Consider the following 20,943-nt stretch of genomic DNA (forward strand, 5'->3'; position numbering starts at 1 on the left):
TAAACTGTTTTGCCTAACCGAAAAAGTTCTTCCCCGTCTGACTGGAATGATGATTGGTAGAGGATTCGTAGCCACTTGTGGAATGAAGAGGCTTTGAACGCCTCTGACTGGTGGTGGAACAAATGCCCTTGGAACTCCATCATCAAAATCATAGTACGGTTGTTCATAGTTTTGTTGCGGTCTTGGTGCTCGATTTCTCTGATTTTCTGGATGATTCTGTCTAATATCTTGGTCATCACGGGGATCTTGTTGCTAATATCGACCCCGCTGTTCATCTCTACACTCTTCCTCATCCTCAGAATCGTAACCAAAATCGTCCCCAATGTGCCAATTTTCCACCCGTGCACGAGCACGATCAATCTCGGGTCTTTCCTCTCTCAAATCATTCTGTCTTTGACGGTTCACTGGAGCTGATCTGATTGACAAGTTGTCATCCATGTTTCTGGGATTACGGTTAACATCTCTTCAGTTGAACAGATTACGGTTTTTGTCACGGTTAACGCTCTGGTTTTGTGGTATTGGTTGTTCTTGGTCATGTGGTTGGTAAGCATTTGGATCTCTTCTGCTTCGGTTACTCATGGTCTCTTCTTTTGGTGCTATGAATTCGGGTATTTGGTTTAGTGTGGGTTTCTGAGCTGCTCGGTTTTGTCTTGCTGTTTTCTCGATTTCGGGATCAAATTGGAGCGGCTCTTTCTCACGGGAATATCTTGTCTGCATCAACTTGTGAAGTTACCTGCGAAGACACAAACACTAACACCCCGCGTAAAATCAACGAAGAAAAATTAAAAACAAATACTAAAAACTAAGCTAAACTAGCACTTTGCGCGTTGATTCCCCAGCAACGGCGCCATTTTGATCGATGTTGAAAGGTCAATCAAAAACATTTATAAAACCATTACTAGCTAAGGCAAGTAAGGTGTCGAATCCATAGGGAATCAATGGAAAGTGCTAATCAAGTTCAATACTTAACAACTAATTAACTAAGCAGACAAACGATGTCAAACGGTTTAAAAGTAGTTTGTAAAACAATAATATGAAAATAGTGACCACACCTCAGGTTCGGGATATGCAATAAACTGACTAACAATAATTTATACAAATCGGGAAATCACATAGACATGATTCGTGTATTACAATAGATAAATAATTACTAGACACAATAGTTTGGTTGTGATGATTCACAGAACTTAATCCGAAGAATTGACAAAACTGAACACGGTCTACTTAATTACCAGTTTATTAATATAAAACTTAGCATCTATCAATGATTAATGGTAAATAGTAAATGACGATAAGAACTTAATCCTAAATGTTGATGAACACAAACCAAATAATTGATGATAAATGAAAGTCCCAAAAACACAACTGTTTAATCAATTCCAGTAAACATATAGATTCAATCAACCAAAAGATTAATCAAAACTAAATCCCAATAAATATAATGTTCATAAAAATAATCAGTTCATATGCAAACCCTACACCTGAAGTGCTCACAAGTGGTTTAGCCTTGCCTCTGCATCACGATTGACTCGAATATGGATTGGAAGGATGAAACCATGGATGATTTAGTGATTTAGAGGTGTTAAGATGATGTATGATGGCTTTAAAATCGCCCAAGTATGTTAGGGTATGAAGCCTGTTCGACCTAGGGTTTAATTGGGCTTAAATATGAAAGAAAAATCACCAAAATCCCTTTTTCCGTCAGACCAGACCATAAGCTACAGTCTGTGGCCACCATAGCTTACGGTCAGACCGTAAGTTACGGTCTGGTCAATCTGCTTTACGGTCTGCTAGGCCAAAACAATGTTTCCTTCATAGAATCTTCGTTTCAACTCCGTTTTCCTCCCCGTTTGCGGCCACATCTTCGTATTTCAATTCTCTATCACCTCATAGATCATCACTTTTATTTCCACTCCATCATGAATGCTCCAAATTAGCTTCTTTAAGCTCCGTTAAGCTCCGCACACCTGTAAACATAAAACCTCTCAAAGTATTTGTGTTCAATACATATAAACAAGTAAAACACACAATATAAAACACTTAAGGCGTGTACTTTTACCCACACATCAGTATGTTGCAAATTATTAAGCGTAAACATGTAGATGTAACATAAGTTATGTCTTATAAAAACTCTTTTTATTTATATTATAAAACATATAAGCACACAATATAGAGAATGCTACAAATATGAATATAGCAATAAAATCCAAATCTCGTGAGGTAAACCATCTTTTCAATTCAAACATCCATACATCCAATCCAAACGTTTATAAATAATTTCCCAAAATAAAAATAAATAAATAAATAACAAAGTCTCAAAACTTAAATAAATAACAATGAAAATAACTAATTTTCTTTATTATTCAATAAATGATGATTGTAACCATTTATTTTGTAACTTTCTTCAACTTAGGTGTTAATGTTTAAATTGACATATGGAAATTATATAAATGGAAAATTGATAAGTTAGAAGCATATGTGGACATGTTAGTTGAATGCCAAATGATAACATTGTATTGTTTGAATAGTATAGTAAGATGAGAAGCATAACTTGATGTCATTTGTGACAAATTTGTTTTTAAATAAAGACAGAATTACAAATTTTATCCTTTAAACAAAGCCAATTTACGGTTCATGTCCTTTATTTAGTTTCTTTGTAGGCGGTGTCCTTTAAACATTATTTTCCTACACGTTATGTCCTTTATGCTAACTGTGTTAGAAAAACTCAGTTAAATACCCTCACGTGAGGCGCATGTGAGGGCATATTGGTCTTTTCAAAACAAATTCATATACACATATTAATAATAATAACAATAATAGCATAACCACACCTTCTTCAATCACCATCATCAATCTCTATCCACACACCATTATCAACAACTACACATTACACTCCCCTACTAATATTATTCATCCAATCTCACCAACCAATTCTCCATCACATGGCTGAGAAAATCCACCCTAACAACCCGCCGGACTCACCACCACCATCGGAATCACAACAACCGCTGCAGGAGGAAATTCTAACAAAGCACAAATCTACAACTCCATCCGTCCAGTCTACCGCCCACAGCCTCGCCGGAGCCGCCGTAGCTGCTGCTGCTCACTCTGCCTATGGCTAACCTTCATTCTCCTCATCCTAATCATCCTCACCTCCGTCTCCGGCGGCGACTTTGATGTGAGAATATATATATATATATATATATATATATATATATATATATATATATATATATATATATATATATATATATATATATATATATATATATATATATATATATAATCATGAATCGCAACTAAGCTTTAAAAACCAAATAGTCTATCCTCAGCGAAGAGAGCAAAAATGAGTAATCGACATGATTCTCAGCGAAAGAGAGCAAAAATGTTATTATAATTTTTTTTGTTTTTTTACTACAACTAAGTAAAATAAATTCCCATCCCCACACTTAGAACGAAATCGTCCTCGATGAGAACAAGGAAAAAAAATAAAATAAATAAAATCAAATCAAAATAAACTTAAAGTGTTCAAGAATAAACAGAGTACGGGTTACTCCCCTGGTTTATATGCAGAATCTTCACCAGCTGTGTATCAATCGAACGACCGTATAGCATTTCATTCACGGCCGTAACCTCAGGAGAACCAGTTCCAAAATGCCATCAGAACTACCATGCGTATAAAAATACATGCAATAACTCAAACTCGCTCGCATGTAGCGACGTACAAAACAGAAAACAAACACATAAGAAATAAACATATTTTTGTGTTTTTGTATTTTTTTTATTTTCTTTTACTTTTTTAATTATTTTTTATAATAATAAAATAAATAAAACAGATAATAATGAAAATCATAATACACACTCTACAACTCGGGCCATCTCCCGAGTGATGCATCCAACACGTCTTGGCCTCGGTGAGCGAGTCAAGGTAGAACACCTCGACTGTCTGATCAGCTACTGGCTCGCCTATGTAGTGCTTTAACCTCTGACCGTTCACCTTAAACTTCCCGCTTTCGTCTTCAATCTCAATTGTGCCATACGCGAATACCTCAGTAATGGTGAACGGGCCTGACCATCGGGAATTCTGCTTTCCCAGAAATAACCGTAATCGAGAATTATATAGCAAAACCCAGTCCCCACACTTGAACTGTTTATTACCTCTCAACTTCCTATCATGCAGCTCTTTGGTCTTTAGCTTATAATTGTACGAGTGTGCATATGCATGATCGCGAAGTTCCTCTAACTCATGTATCTGATGGAAATGGTGAACTCCAGCAGTCAAAAGATCAAGGTTAACTGTTTGAAGTGCCCAGGAAGCACGGTTCTCCAACTCAACAGGCAGATGACAGGCTTTCCCATAAATCATCCGAAACGGTGTGGAACCGGTCGGAGTTTTGTGCGCTGTACGGAAAGCCCACAAAGCATCATCTAATTTGTCGGACCAATCCTTTCGGTTTAGTCCAACCGTATTCTCAAGAATGCATTTAATGCCCCAGTTACTCACCTCTACCTGTCCACTGGTCTGTGGGTGATAGGAAGTCGCAAGCCGATGGGTGACCCCATAGAGTTGCAACGCCTTCTCAATCTGCTCGTTGCAGAAGTGAGTACCTAGGTCACTGATCAAGGCTTTCGGTACACCAAAACGAGAGAAAAGATTTTTCAGAAATCTCACTACAACTCGGGCGTCGTTAGTGGGAAAGGCTCTGGCCTCGACCCACTTGGAGACGTAATCAACTGCCACAAGTATGTACTTGTTCCCTCTAGAAGACGGAAATGGGCCCATAAAATCAATACCTCAAATGTCAAAGACCTCGCAAACCTGAATAGCATTTTGGGGCATCTTATTTCGGGATGAGATGTTACCGACACGCTGACATCGGTCATAGCTTTTAACGAACGCATGAGCATCTTTGAAAATCGAACACCAATAGAATTCTGAATTGAAGACCTTCTTAGCAGTAAGAACAGCATCATGGTGACCTCCTGTAGGTCCCTTGTGACAGTAGCTCAAAATCTGCCACCCCTCTTCAACATTCACACATCTCCTCACCAGCTGATCAACACCTATACGAAAAAGAAACGGGTCGTCCCAGATGTAGAACTTTACGTCAGCAAAGAATTTCTTCTTTTGCTGGTAAGACATCCTCCTAGGGAGGGAGCCATTGACAAGGAAGTTCGCGATATCAGCAAACCACGGGTAGCCGTCATCTTGGGCTCTGACAAACATAAGATTCTCTATCGGGAAATGGTCATTGATGATGACTCCAACATCCCCAATCTCGGCTCTCTCAAAACGTGACAAGTGATCGGCAGCTACATTCTCGGACCCCTTTTTATCATGGATTTCGATATCAAACTTCTGAAGCAGAAATATCCATCGGGTGAGACGAGGCTTGGCGTCTTGCTTGCTAAAAAGATAATGAATGGCAGCATGATCCGTGTAGACGACTGTTTTTGACAGAACAAGATATGACCTAAACTTGTCAAATGCAAACACCACAGCTAACAACTCTTTCTCGGTGGTGGTGTAATTCTCCTGAGCACCATTTAAGGTCCGGCTAGCATAGTAGATCGGGTGGAAGTGCTTCTCCTTCCGCTGTCCAAGCACTGCTCCAACGGCAAAGTCGCTCGCGTTGAACATCAATTCGAAAGGAATAGACCGGTTAGGAGCAATCATGATCGGGGCGTTAATGAGTTTGTATTTTAGAAGATCAAACGCCTCGATACACTATTCAGAGAAGACAAATGGAGCGTCTTTCTCTAGTAGCTTAGTCATCGGTCTCGCAATTTTCGAGAAATCTTTAATGAACCGGTGATAAAAACCTGCATGACCTAAGAAGCTACGGATAGATCTCACAGACGTGGGTGGGGGAAGTTTAGAAATGGTTTCAATCTTAGCTCGATCGACCTCGATCCCCGCACTCTAGATCCTATGTCTTAGAACAATGCCCTCGCGTACCATGAAGTAACACTTCACCCAGTTGAGGGCTAGGTTGGTGTCGACGCAACAAGCCATCATCCTATCAAGGTTGGTGAGACAATGATCGAAAGAATTCCCGAAGACAGAAAAATCGTCCATGAAGACCTCCATGGAATCCTCGATCATATCGTGAAAGATCGCCACCATACATCGCTGGAAAGTAGCTGGAGCGTTACAGAGTCCAAAGGGCATACGTTTATAGGCAAACGTGCCATAGGGGCAGGTGAATGTGGTTTTCTCCTGATCATTGGGAGAGATCGGGATTTGGAAATAGCCGGAGAAACCATCCAGAAAGCAGTAGTACTGCTGGGCCGCCAAACGCTCAAGCATTTGATCAATGAAGGGTAGAGGAAAGTGATCTTTCCTAGTGGCATCGTTCAGTCTGCGGTAGTCGATGCAGACTCTCCAACCGGTCATGGTCCTAGTGAGAATAAGCTCGTTCCGTTCATTGGTGACGACAGTCATGCCACCCTTCTTCGGAACCACTTGGACTGGACTTACCCAGGCGCTATCAGAGATGGGAAATATGAAACCCGCATCGAGGAGTTTGATGATTTCTTTCTTAACGACCTCTAGAATTTTCGGATTAAGCCTCCGTTGAGGCTGAACGACGGATTCGAAATTATCCTCCATGAGGATCTTATGAGTGCAGAACGAGGGATTAATCCCTTTTATGTCGATAATCTTCCATGCTATCGTCTCCTTATGCGCTTTCAACACCTTTAACAACTTCAATTTGTCGACCTCCGTCAAGGCAGACGCGATGATGACGGGTAGCTTCCTCTCCTTGTTCAAAAATGCATACTCCAGATGATCGGGTAGATCCTTAAGTTCTAAGGAAGGAAGAGGGATCTCAACAAAGGGTCGGTCCCTCGGATCGTCTCGCACGATCTCAACAGCTGACTCTGAATCTATGGGTGGTGACACGGTGTTATCCATCAAGGATTGGGTGGTCATGGCAACCATCTAGACCTCTAAAATATCCTTATCGAGGATCTGTGGGTCCAAGGTAGGTCCTCCAGAGATGTCAGTGAAAAACTCCCGCACATGTGATACGATGGTGTCAACGAAATACATGGAGTCGTCCGCCGGCTTGGGGTGCTTGAGTGACTGTAACACCCCGTAACCGCAGCGGAAACGTACACGGGATGCAACAGACACATCTGATATCAACAGCATTGTTTATAAAGAAAACACCACTACATTAATTTAAACGTATTACATTGTTCTGAGTTTCATAACCATCTAAGCGTTATCACATAAGTGTTACCGATAGTACATTAACATATTTAATGCAAAATATAGATCTCTAGACTTCCACAAAATAGCACACAGCATCGAACACATATCACTCATTCCAATTTGAGTGTACCTAGAAAGCAAGTAAAGAAAACGGGTCAACTACGAATAGTTGGTGAGTTTCACTAATTTAAATAAACCATGACAAATCATTATAAAAATCATAAATAAGCGATGTAATTATACTGAGTTCACAAGTGAAAACTCTGTTAATCCCAAAACATATCGATTAACCTCCGGGAACTCTGTTACCCCAGAATACATCCAATAACCTCTGGGAACTCTGTTACCCCAGAAACACATTTAATAACCTCTGGGAACTCGGTTACCCCAGAACACATTTAATAACCCCTGGGAACTCGGTTACCCCAGAACACTGTTTCGGGCCTTACAATATTAGCAACTCAGTTAATTACCATCTTAATACATTACCGTACGATTTCCGTACAATAAACATTATATAAATACATTCGTTTCCATGCGATTAGCATGTACTTAAACACTTTGATAGAAACATGCTTTCCGCCCCGGGAAAATATTTAAAACAGTTCAGTAAAAAGGGGCTCGTGAAAACTCACCTTCTTGTGAGCAAGATGTACTACGGTGCACGGCTACTGGTACAGATCTGTAATACGATCCCCAAATCGTTACTACACAATTTCTATCAATATAACTTAAATTCGTGTTAACCGGTACGTCTGGGGACACTGTTAACCCAGTACCGTACACGATCCGGGGACAATGTTAACCCCGAAATACTTTCAGGACTTAGATTGTGATATCACTTAGAGTTCTTCAGTCAAAACTACCGTTAGTTTGTTTTCTCGTTTTGCGTGCCTAGCACGGTTATCCGTCTTTATGTTTTCAAAAATGAGTTTGACCACACACGACCCGAAAATAGTTGTTATTGATATTTTCATTAAAGTGGTGAAATTAGAGCTCGGTTAGACACCCCGTTTGGCCGCGGGGCCCGTTTCCATCTTTAATACACCGGAAACGGTTAAATCGGGTAAAATTACCCAAATCATCCGAATTATTTTCGGATGATTTATTTTTACTTGATTAACTTAGTTTCATGAAAATAGTCCATTTTTAAGGTTTTTATGCACCAGTCTGTTTGCTTAGGCGGACTTCGCCGGTTTACTCGTTTTAAGCTTTAAAAGTTTGTTTTTAAGTTCCAATTAGCACAAATAAATATCCGTTTAGTATTGGACCTTGAAATTTTGTACAAACCATATTTTGACAGTAAGGAATTTTATAAAATTTTTCCAGAATTAATTTTTATATCTAAGATTTATTTAACCATTTTTAAACGTCATTTAAACACCAAATATGTCGAAAATACCAAACAACCTTAGAAAAATCCCAAATTTTTCTGGGATGACCCCTGTCACCCACATAGTTCCCTGTAATTTTTCCAGAACCAAAAACTCATTTTTCATGCCATTTTTACCAAAACCAAGCTAGAAATCCCTAGAACTCGTTTTACCGAAAAGCCTACTTAGACTTCTCCAATGAACCTGAAATTTTGTGTGTGACTTTTATATGTTATAAAAAGCTTATCTTAAATTTTCCAGAATTTTTCATGATGTTTAGCTATTTTTCAACATTTTTGGCCAAAACCGAGCATTAAATTCACCAAATATTCATCCTTTATCCAAAAATTACCAAAAATTCAAAGATCTCATATTTTCATGTGTAGATCATCTCTGTGAAATTTCGTGACCCAACTCTAGGTCTATCACAATCTGTTCAAAATATCTAAATCATACGAAAACCGAACTACTTTGTGTTTTCTAGCGTTAGATCGCAAAGATCTTGGTTTCTAGCCTTTGCTAGCCACTAGATACAACACTTACAAGCACAACAACACCACACCAAGTAAGTTATACCCACAATCAAGCCATTTCTTTCATGGTTTCGATTAAAGCATCAAAACAAAGATTTTGACCGTAAAAATTCGTTTTTGACTCTTTTAACTACTTTCTTGGACCAAGATCCTTTGTATAACTTGTATACATCACTTGATCCTCCAAGAATCGGTTTCATCTCGGGTTTTCACCCATTTTTCATTTGAAACCTCATTTCCTTGTAAATGAATCAAGAAAAGAAGAATAACACGATTATAACTCGGTCTACACCTCGTTTTCTTGCTTAAAAACTTGGATCTTTGGATGATTGTTGAAGAGAGGATGATGATCAAGAGTTTGTTGTTTGTAAAAAAAGAAAATGAAAGCCAAGGGTTGTAACCCCTTGGCCGATCGGTCCATTAAAGGGTGTGGGGTGGGGCCCACACCTTCATTCTTGGCCACACATTCAAATTACGCAATCTGGATAATGTTGTGGATAATCTGGTTCAGTTCGTTTTTCGGTTAAACGTTTAATTCCGCTCAAAACGAGGCCAAAACGGTCGTTTTTCGGCTTAAAATTTAAATTTATATAAAACTGATTTAAAAACTTTAAAAAACTTAAACCATGACATTTATTGACTTAACACATCATATTGTCGGTAATTGTGCATCTTTTTCGGCTTGATCGATCGTCTCTTGCTTGGTTTGATGTTAAAGGTTTCGTTTATCGTACCGACGTACTAATAAATCGAAATCCTTTTTCTGTGCTATAATTCACTTATCCCGAAGCTTTAATACTTCGTAAACATCACTAAACACTATATATTTCGTCTATAATGTAATCCCCGATTCGTTCGGGTTTCAATAACCGTTCATCGATTAATCGTAATTTCAATACGACTAGCTGTATATTCGAGTATAATTCGTACTGTGAATCTTATATACTCGTATAAACACATTATAATTCATATATTCAGTATTAAATAACACGTAAATAGTATATTCCGGCTAGGGTATACCTGAATTTGCCGGAATCGTTACAGTGACTGTCATACGTCAAAGGTGACATTATCATCCCCAACTCATAGAATCAGTTTGTCCTCACGGACGTCGATCAACGCATGTGCGGTGGCAAGGAATGGTCGGCCTAAAAAGAGCGGGATACTATCATCCTCATTCATATCCAGAATGACAAAGTCCACCGGGAAGATGAACTTGTCGATACGAATGAGCATGTTCTCGACCACCTCTCGTGGGTATTTCACGGAACGATTAGCAAGCTGGATACTCATTCGGGTTGGCCTTGGTTCGCCAAGACCCAATTTACTAAACACAGAATACGGCATGAGAATGATCTTGGCCCCAAGGTCGGCCAAAGCATGTCGAACCGTATCATCACCTAAGATGCAGGGGATTGTGAAACTCCCAGGATCGGCCATCTTTTCCGGCAACATACTCTGCAATACTGCAGAGCACCCAGCACTCAATGGAATAGAAGAGACCTCATCTAGCTTCTCCTTATTGGAAAGAATGTCCTTGAGGAATTTGGCATATTTGGGCATCTGAGTAAGCGCCTCAAGGAAAGGAATGTTTAGGTGAAGCTGCTTGAGAAGTTCGAGGAACTTGGAATTTTGTTCCCCGTCTCTGTCCGATCGGAGTCTCCCAGGATAAGGTAATTTGGGTTTGTAGACCTCAAAGGTGGGTTTGATGATGATAAAGGTATATCGGCCGGCTTCGTACTCCCTGGAATAGTCTGCTGGTGTGCCTCGACCGGAGGAGGCTCCATCTGGATCTCCTCGTCCACCTAATCTTCTTCATCAACCGCAGGTGTGACAACTTTCGAAGGTGCAACCTCTCTTTCTCTTCTATCACCGCTCCTAGTAGTCACTGCTTTGGCGAACCCTCTCGGATTTTTCTCAGTATTACTTGGTAGTGAACCTGGTGCTCTCTCGAATAACTTGCTGGCAATCTCTCCGACGTGACGCTCAAGATTAGCTAGAGACGTGGCTTGGTTCTTCAGCATAGCATCGTGTTCCGCAAATTTCGCCTCATTTGTCACTCGGTTCCTCTCTTCTCGCTTCAGCAGCTCAGCCATCATCTCCTCCAGTGAGGCTTTCTTCTCCTCTCTCCCCACTTGTTCCAAACTCTCCTGACCTGAACTCCCCTGCCCGAATAGATTCTCTCGACGCTGGTTTTGGTATTGGGCTTGGTAGCCACTAGCTTGTCCCCCTCGATAGTTATTCTGATTTCTCCAGCCAGTGTTCCCGCCGAAGGCGGGGTTTTGATATCTCACGGGGTTGTTGACGAAGTAAACCTCCTCCTGATTGCTACCCGGATTAACAGGATAGTCAATGGTGTTGTGACCCCCTCGGCAAACCTCACACTTCGCGACGCTCTTAACGGTAAGATCTCTAATGAGTTCGTTTAAAACATCAATCTGCGCCTGAATGCTAGTGCTCGAATCGACCTGAAGTACTCCTCTCGATGACGTGGAAAAATGTCTGCCCCATGCCCATTGTAGCTCGCTGCTAGATCATCAAAAAGGACGACGCATTCATCGGGGTCTTTGTTCTTAAGGAGGTTCCCGTTAGCAGTTTGGTTCAATATCTCTCTCACGTTTTGAGTGGCTCCATTATAGAATTTCTCGATGAGCATCCACTTATCTAAACCATGATGAGGACAACTAAGAAGGAGGTCCTTGAATCTTTCCCAAACTTCCCCGAAAGACTCGTCGGATCTCATGCGGAAGGAACAAATCTCATCACGAAGTTGAGCGGATTTAGATGGCGGAAAGAATTTGGTCCTGAATTTCTCTTGTAGGCCCGCCCAAGTGGTGATGGATCCAGCAGGTAGTGACTTTAGCCATTTGTAGGCTTTTCCGCGAGTGAGAAGGGAAAAAGACGAAGATAGATGGTTTCATCTTTCATGTTGCCGATATTGAAAGTTTTGTAGATTTGAACAAACATGTCGATATGGTTTGAAGGGTCTTCGCTCTCTAAAGATGAGGAAACTCCGGTTATCGAACTCGAAGACAAGTGAAAACGGCTCAGATTATAAACCCTAATCCAAGTCCTACCTAATAATATTTAATTGATTTTATTATTTTTTTATTTTATTCTAATTAATTTTACTAACTTACTTAACTTAACGAAACTAACAAGAAAACTTAACGAGACTTAGCGAGGTTTTCACAAATACGGAACGACTACCTAGGCAAGAATCCTACTAACGGTTAAATGATTAACGGAATTAACTAATCACACGACACCGGGATCTTAAAATAATCAACTAAGGCTCATAAAAGTTTGCTAGATCACCTCTCGGTCTCACCAACTAACCCTCATAAATCTAAGAAAATTGAATAAATGCACCGGTAAAAAGATTACTAAGGTACCCTAATGACGCATCTCCTCTCGGACTCAACGACACAAAACCCTCTAAAAATTGGTACTAACAATTCTAGGGATAAAGGGGTAACAATATTTAACTTGATCTAAGACACATATTTGCACGCAAAACTAAACCGGATAAGACCAAAACTCGCTCTCGCGCAATTCTAACCTAACCGAATAAAGACGCGAGACAAATCGACTCCCTATTACCTCTAGGTCGCAAGGAAGGTGTACGTATTGAATTTTAATAATTAATCGCCCAAAAGATTCCTATGGTCGCGCTAACCACAAACAGATCAAAAACACCAAGTCTAAGACCCAAACGTAGAACTCTAACCAAACGACACATAATCAATCAATCAAAGTAATACGCGGAATCACAAGCAATAATTATATAAAAACATTATTTTAACACATCAAAGATTAAATTAAATAAAGTCTTTCAATAATAATACGTCGTGTAATTAATTAAAACCAAATACCGCTAAACAATGTCAATAATCATCTCAACCTAGGTAGTGCAAAAGATTTAGCCAACAATCATAACCAAAGAAAACTTAACAGATTCAAAAGTCAAAATCATCATATTAAGAAATATATAGATGAACTTATAAAATAAATAAGTATACATTGTTGTACCGGTACGATCCTGAAACTCAATACTTTGGTATCGATTCGGTACCGACGGTACCAAATCAGTATCGTTCGGTACCAGTACCGAATTTTCTCATCCCTACCTTAGACTATATGTTGTGGTCCGCGATCGGAGCCGCGAGCATGGTGGCGTGAGCCACGTGTCACACCCCAACATATGGCGGAAATGTTGGGGCGTGAGCTGATTGCTCACAGCTCTCAAGGTACTATCATGCAAATTGATAAACGACAATATCTATTTGATTTATTTAAATGAAACAATTACAGTTAAGTACATCATGTATAAAGAAACTACAACAATGATTAATTAAGTATGTATCCTAAAAGACATCTCTACGTGACACCACATCAGTAGCGCACACCGCAACACGGTGGCGCGATGGGAGGCGAGAGTAATGGGGTGCGAGCCCACTTGTGGATGGTAAAGAGACGTTACGTCTTGTGATTTGTGAAAGAGTCATTGAATCTTGCCCTTTTGAATGTGGTTTGTGCAGAAGAAGGCACATTGCTGCAGCAAGCCATCACGATGATGAAGATGGCAACAAGTTGTGACCTAATTTGTTTACTACATGGGCTTTATTTCTTATTCCCCCCCCCCCCCCCCCCTCAATTTATTAAGTTATTTTGTATTACTTGGCTCAATTTAGTTTTAGATGGTTTAATAGATAAAAAAATATTTATATATTATTTTCTTTTATTTATATTAGAAAATTTATTATTTATTTTATATTGTTCTTTCATATTTTTGAAAACTAAAGAAAAGAAAATCAGAAAATTCATTGAAGCCACCGTTCGTTTGAATCACAACAGGCTCAGACCGTTTCAACAAATGTCCAATTGACATCCTATCAGAACCGCATGACACGATATTATTGGAAGAATTCAGATGATGAATTTAATGACAACACATCATCTTAGCGAAATCACATAGCCTTATTTATTTAGTAACAAGTTGAGCAATCAACTACTTCAACTTAAATAAAGTCTTTTTGTAATTGATGTCATTTCACAAATCAATAGTTAAAACGAACGAATAAAATTGGAGATAATGATTTGATAACATTCAATAAAGAATATCAATAATATTTTCACTTTCGAAAATTAGTCTTTCGAAAATTAGTCGCCATAAGAAAATACAACTAAGTTATAAAGGGCTTGTAGTCTAATGGCATTATGGTGACAAGGTGTTTGTTAATGACTTAAGATGAAGATCATCTAAATGATAAGGGTTTATGCAATTTTTCAGACCCGGCCTGAACGTCTTACCGGGTCAAAGGTCGGACTGGTTAGGAGGGCGGACCGGTGTATAATTTAGTAAAACCGAGATTTTTTATTTTATTTTATGAAACCAGGATGCTACATAAACGTTTTGTTTGTTTTTTTTAATTTTCTCATTTGTTTTGGTTATATATATATTTTTTTTTAATTTTTTCTTGAAGGTTAATTTTGTGGTCTAAAATGGTTCTCAAAGTTCTGAATTTCCAAATGATTTTCACACGATCTCAATCTTATATATAATTCATATACATATAAAAATAATAATAACCAAAAATAATAATGATAACAAACTTTAATGTTTATTTTTGTTATATACATTGTTTTTTTAAATATATATGATTTATGTTCGATAAATAAAGATATAATTGAAGCTTGGCTGGGTGGCTCATTAGGTAATTATCAAAGCTTATATTTCGGAAATGACTCAAGTTCGAATCCCGACATGCAAATTTCATTTCGGATTTAATAAAAAAATTGGGTTTTACCGGTTCATCCGTCGGTTCACCAGGTCTAGGCAAATCTCCACCAGCAAAACCAGGTCGAGTTTTTAAAAAACGGCTCAAATACCCAAATTCACCGGTAGGGCCAGGTTTTAAATCACTGGGTTTAAATCTGATAATAAACAAAACTGATTTAATAATTTGCCATTTCAAAAAAAGAAAAAAGGAGGAAACAAAGTTCTAAATACTGAAATTTAAAATTCTAACACTTTTTAAATAAGGCTTTATATAATTAAGGTGTAATTTTTTAAAGCATTTAAATGATTTAATATGTTATCGATTTATTAAAAATGTGATATGATGGAGTTATAAATAAAGTGATTTTTTTTGTATATTTGAAAATTACTGTTTATTTTATATATAATTTTTAATAATTTTTTAAAAGTTGTTAAGGATGAATGAGAAATAATTGTAATGATAAGTATGTATAAATGTATTATTTAGTTAAAAAGAAAGAAAAATAATTTTTAATATAACTTGATAGATAAGAGAAAGAATATGAATGTTATTAAACGTTGTATGGTACACTATTATATTATTTCATCAAACAGCCCCAACCACTACTGTACCACAGCATAACATACTAAACAAAATAGTTCTAAATTTCTAATATAAATGGTTATTGTTCACACATCTAGATGAAACTAATGTTTTTATCATTGAAAATCAAAACAAATCAAATCAGAACAAAAGATCCAACGGTGTAGACTTAAAGGGACATAACAATAACATTACATCAGCCCATGAAACACATATCGAATAAGATTACTCTCGTTGACAAACTCACAATCTCAATATTACATTATAAAATTAATTTCTCTCTCTTCAATCTACATAATTTAACTCATCCCAATCTTTTATACACATTCACAACCCATCCCAACTTAAAAAAAATGTTTTTTTAACGAATCCGTTTTTAATAAAATTTATATCAGAATGTTCATAATTTTTTTTAAGAAATATCGTGTATTTAATTATTTTTTTAGTTAAAATATTAAAAGTTAATTAAATAATTAAGTTATCGGTGGTTAGTTTGAATTGCAATCTGGGTTTGCTTCACCAACCTAGATTACATTATTTTTTTTTTCAATTTCATTTTTAATTTGGGCCCACCAATCTCATTATGCGATTGTCAATGAGAGGAGTCTGAAGATCTCACAGTACTCAGAGGGAAGGGTGGTGGATGTGGTGGCATCACTCATCACACACCCCACCCAATCAAATGGTGTCACATCACCAACCCCAAATTCATCACATTTGATGGTTTTTTACTAGGGGGTGGTGGTGGTGTGTGATGGAATTTTTTTTTTTTTTTTTTGTTTTTTTTTTCGTTTTGTTTTTGTCCGAGTTCTCGTGTTTATCGTGTTTACCTTTAGCCTTCAACACTCACACACGTATACATATATACACCCACGTGTATATATACATATACATACACTCACCATCACCACCTTCTACTAATTCCCCCAAATTCTCACAAACCCTAATCTCACCACCACCACCACCAATGGCCGGATCCGAATCCGAGATCCAACCCGCCAATTCATCCTCCGGCGACGAAGCCGAACACTCATCCGACGGATCCGAATCCGACCCACCACCTCCACCACCACCTTCCGATCAACCCGACCCGACTCCCACCAAACCCAGATCGAAAACCCCAATTCAATCCACCAACAAACGCCCCACACCCACCTCCGACATCGATTCCTTTGATCCATCACTTCCGGTGACCCACTCCTTCTTCCCTGTTATTTTTCCGGTGACCCATCACTTCCGGCGATCCATCATTTCAGGCGACGGCTCCCCCAAACGGTCATAACCACCCCCTCCCAACGGATAGATTTCTTGGTTTCCACCCCATCTCACGCTTGATGGCCATCACGCAAACCTCCTCGATTTCGCGTGACAAGGTAGCGGCGGCGGTGTGGAAAAACCCACCACGCGTGATGGGTGGCTTATCACGCACCGCCCCGCCCCGCCCCCCCTCATGATAGCATTAACACCACCATCCCATCTCCTCTCTCTTTCAACCTTTTTCTTTTCCCTTTTTTTATTCTTATGTTTCTTGGTTAAACAAGACCCTAACTTTGCTTTCTATATCATCATCATCATCATCATCATCATCATCGAAAGGTGATGCAATATCATCAAAGGATAAGACTACAACAAGCTCTGATGATGCAGCAATCACTCTATCACCCAGGTCTTTTAACTCATCCTCAGGTGAATTATATTCATTTTTCTTGACTTTTTGTAATTTCTTTTCAATCTTTTTGTGTCAAAGGTGTAACCTTTTTAGTTGGGTAGAAAACAAGATATGTTTTTTTTGGGATTTATGTAATTTACATTACTTGTGATGATGTAGTATGCTAGTATGATTTTGTAATTTTTTTTTGTTTTTGTTTTTTTAATAAAAGACATAGAACACAATAATCATGCTAAAATGTACCTATGTTTGTTATTAGATGTTTTAGTCATTGTTTAAAAATTCACTAAATTTCAACAAAAAACTGTTTGTGTGGTTATGAATAAACTTAGGATCAATAACAACTAAACACAAATTTATCAAGAATACAGAAGCAGGGTTAAACACAAATACTCGATTCGATTCACCGACAAACCAACATGATTGTGAATAATACAGGATTCTGTTTTGTTTGATAAAGTTTGTGTCATTTTGTTAGAATCATATTATTTGGGCATCTACGTTTTTGTATTACATGTGACTGACCATTTACCTTTTGTATCACTATAATCGATTATTCTTTAGTTTAAAAAGGTGCGCCAAATGTAAAAAACCCCAAGGGATTAAAAAAGTATGAATGCTTACTTGATAAACAGGCTGATATGGAAAACATATGAGAGGCACAATTTCTGGCAATAAATAAAGCTAATTTTGTTGTACATTGATGCGCGCCTAACATAGATGCATAGAGCCAATCTTTATGGTAGTAAATCAAGCTTATTCACTAATCTCATTCGTTTTTCTTAAAATTTTGATTTCTTTATGGTGTTTTCAGATAGAGCCGATCTTGAGTGGAAATTTACCTCCCGGTTTTGATTCAACTACATGCCGTAGCGTGTGAGTGTCTTCATTTTATCAATTATATTAATGTTGGTACCAAATTGGCTGTTAAAACTAAATAACAAAAGCGCTTCTATTTTCTTAAAACACTTCATGCTACATTTGTAATAATAAATATCTGACTTGGAATAGGTATGTAGGGAACATCCACCCGCAAGTCACGGAACCGCTACTTCAAGAAATTTTTTCAAGCACTGGTGCCTTTAAGGATACAAGCTCATCAGAAAAGATAAAGTACGATTAATTCATATTTTTCAAACAGATTATTATTTCTTTTAGTTTGTCTTTCGTCACTTATTTGGATTTCAGTCATCATACGGGTTTGTGGATTACTTTGACCGCCGTTTTGCTGCTCTTGCTATTGTAACCCTTAATGGAAGGCATTTGTAAGTAAAAAAACATTAATCAGTATCTATGTTCCATTCTTGTTAATTAGTTGTTACTAATTGGTTTCAAAATCATGTATTTGCAGGTTCGGACAACCGATTAAAGTTAACTGGGCATATGCGAGTAGCCAAAGGGAAGACACATCAGGTATGCCATTAGAATGTTAATAACTTAATATATAACTATATAAGTTACTTTTATTTGTTTGTGATATCTTTAATCTTGGTTTTGCAGGTCATTTTAACATATTTGTAGGTGACCTTAGCCCTGAAGTTACTGATGCCACATTGTTTTCTTGTTTCTCTATGTACCCTACGTGCTCGTAAGCACTAACTTAATTTAAAATGTGACACTATATATGATGTATGTTGGTTTTTTTTATTTTGTTTATTACTGATTTTATTTTGGATGTTGGTAAGTGATGCAAGAGTTATGTGGGACCAGAAGACGGGGCGCTCTAGGGGATTTGGATTTGTTTCATTTAGGAACCAACAGGCAAGTCGAAGATATAAAAGTCCTTTATGCCCTCACACTCCCTTATAAGATGCTAATATAGTTATATACTTATAATCAAATTTTGTATGTTAATGTTCTTTGAGAGTAGTTTTATCATTTTCTATATCAATATCTACGATTACAATTTTGAAAATTAGTTTTTATACATATCTATGTTTTGTTTTACACCTATGTAAATTTGTTAGTACATAAATTTTACATATATGTAAACTTGTGATTAATATATGTAATCAAATTTTTTTTATATAAAATATGATTAAACTACTCTTAAATAATGTTAATATATAAAAAAAAATAAAAAATTGTTTGGTTGTTAAGGGTTCCTAAAAGTTCTTAATCTTTTTAGAGTTCTTAAATGATACCAACCCTATATATATATATATATATAGGGTTATAATCAAGAGAGAACTCCTTATTAGGGAGAGAACTAAATAACTCCTAACTTGAGGATTAAAATTGTAAAATTGCTTTCAGTAGTAGGTTAGAATACACACCAAACGCTTTCCCTGTTCTATAGAACCCCTGCTTCTCTAGGGGATAGAACTCCTGCTTCTATTGTGTGATGGAAACCGCATACAGATCGCAAATCTATACAATTCGATGATGCTAAACCCTAATTGTTGAAGATAGATTCCCTTCTCTTGTGTCGGTTCATCTTGATTTCTATTGAGGAATGATTCAGCGGGATTTCAATGTTTACCATGTCAATTGAAGGTATTACTAATGCTAGTATTATCTTCCTTAATCGTTAATATTTTTATAACTGATATATAGTCGTTTCACTGTTAAATTGATTAATTGTTGCTTCGTTTGAAAGTTATATAAGCAAAATTGATGTTGAAACCCCATAATTAAGCGATTCTGGGTCAAAAACAGTTGCAACCTGAAGAAAAAACCCTAATTTGTTTGATCGGGATACCAAGTCTAGTTTGTCAATTGATATTGCTTTAAATTATGGAAATTCTTATGCTATTCTATTGTAGTCTGTTGCTGTTGATCAAGTAGGTAATATTTTATTTATATACTATATATATGTAATATAATGTTATGTAATACATATATGTAATATAAAATTACATATGATTATTATATTACATATAATATCTTGTAGTTAGATAGTATTTAACAAGCCAACAAGTAAATCATATATTACACATGTGTAACGCTTATATATTGTATGTATGATGTTGTATACGTAATAGTCTAATACACATGTAATATTACTATCATGTCTTTCATAATCGTCACATTTTGTTCTATCTTTTTTTTTCTGACAAGTTCTCAACGTTTAAAGTACTCCAAGTTTTTTGCAATTCTAATGTTCTCTTGTAAATTAGTGGTGTTAATCAAACTACACAAAATGTAGTGTGCAGCAACAGGTTATGAGTTATGTTATGTCCTGATTGAGCAGTTCATAATTTATGTTATCTTATGACTTAGCAGCTTACTATTTATATTATTTTATAATTTGGAATGTGCAATAGCATGCGTGATTGTTAGAGTGTGCAGCAGTTATGCCTTGAGGTCAACATAACTAATATGGTTTAGATTATTCTTAAACATTTGATATAACTTTATAATTGTTATGTGAAGATATCAAATTCTAAATTTGACCTCAAGAGTCAAAATTCTTTAGTTTTTGATTAAAATTCAAATTTTGATTGGTAACATATATACATATACCAAATTTTAAGTTTTTGTGTGATGAATAATAGTACTAATATGATTTATGTTATTTATAAAAAAATTGTTAATGTCTGCTTGTTATGAATATCTCGTAGATAAAAGAACAAATACATGAATAGTTAATATTAAGAGCAGATTCTGTCTGTCCAATTGGTATTGCGCAACATCTGGAAAGTATTAGTTCAAAGAAAATGAATACGATTCTTCAAACAAGACCCGGACCTGTTCTCGTTGGACCAGTTTAAAGACATGGACCGACCCATTTGTAATAAGTCATGTTTCAGGTTTGAGATATGTTGCAAAATGGTCCTGG

This window comes from Bidens hawaiensis, unplaced genomic scaffold (genome assembly GCF_021521415.1).
Source record: "Bidens hawaiensis isolate Kalapana, Puna unplaced genomic scaffold, B.hawaiensis_p1.1 tig00039048_1, whole genome shotgun sequence".
In the NCBI taxonomy this organism is placed as follows: domain Eukaryota; kingdom Viridiplantae; phylum Streptophyta; class Magnoliopsida; order Asterales; family Asteraceae; genus Bidens; species Bidens hawaiensis.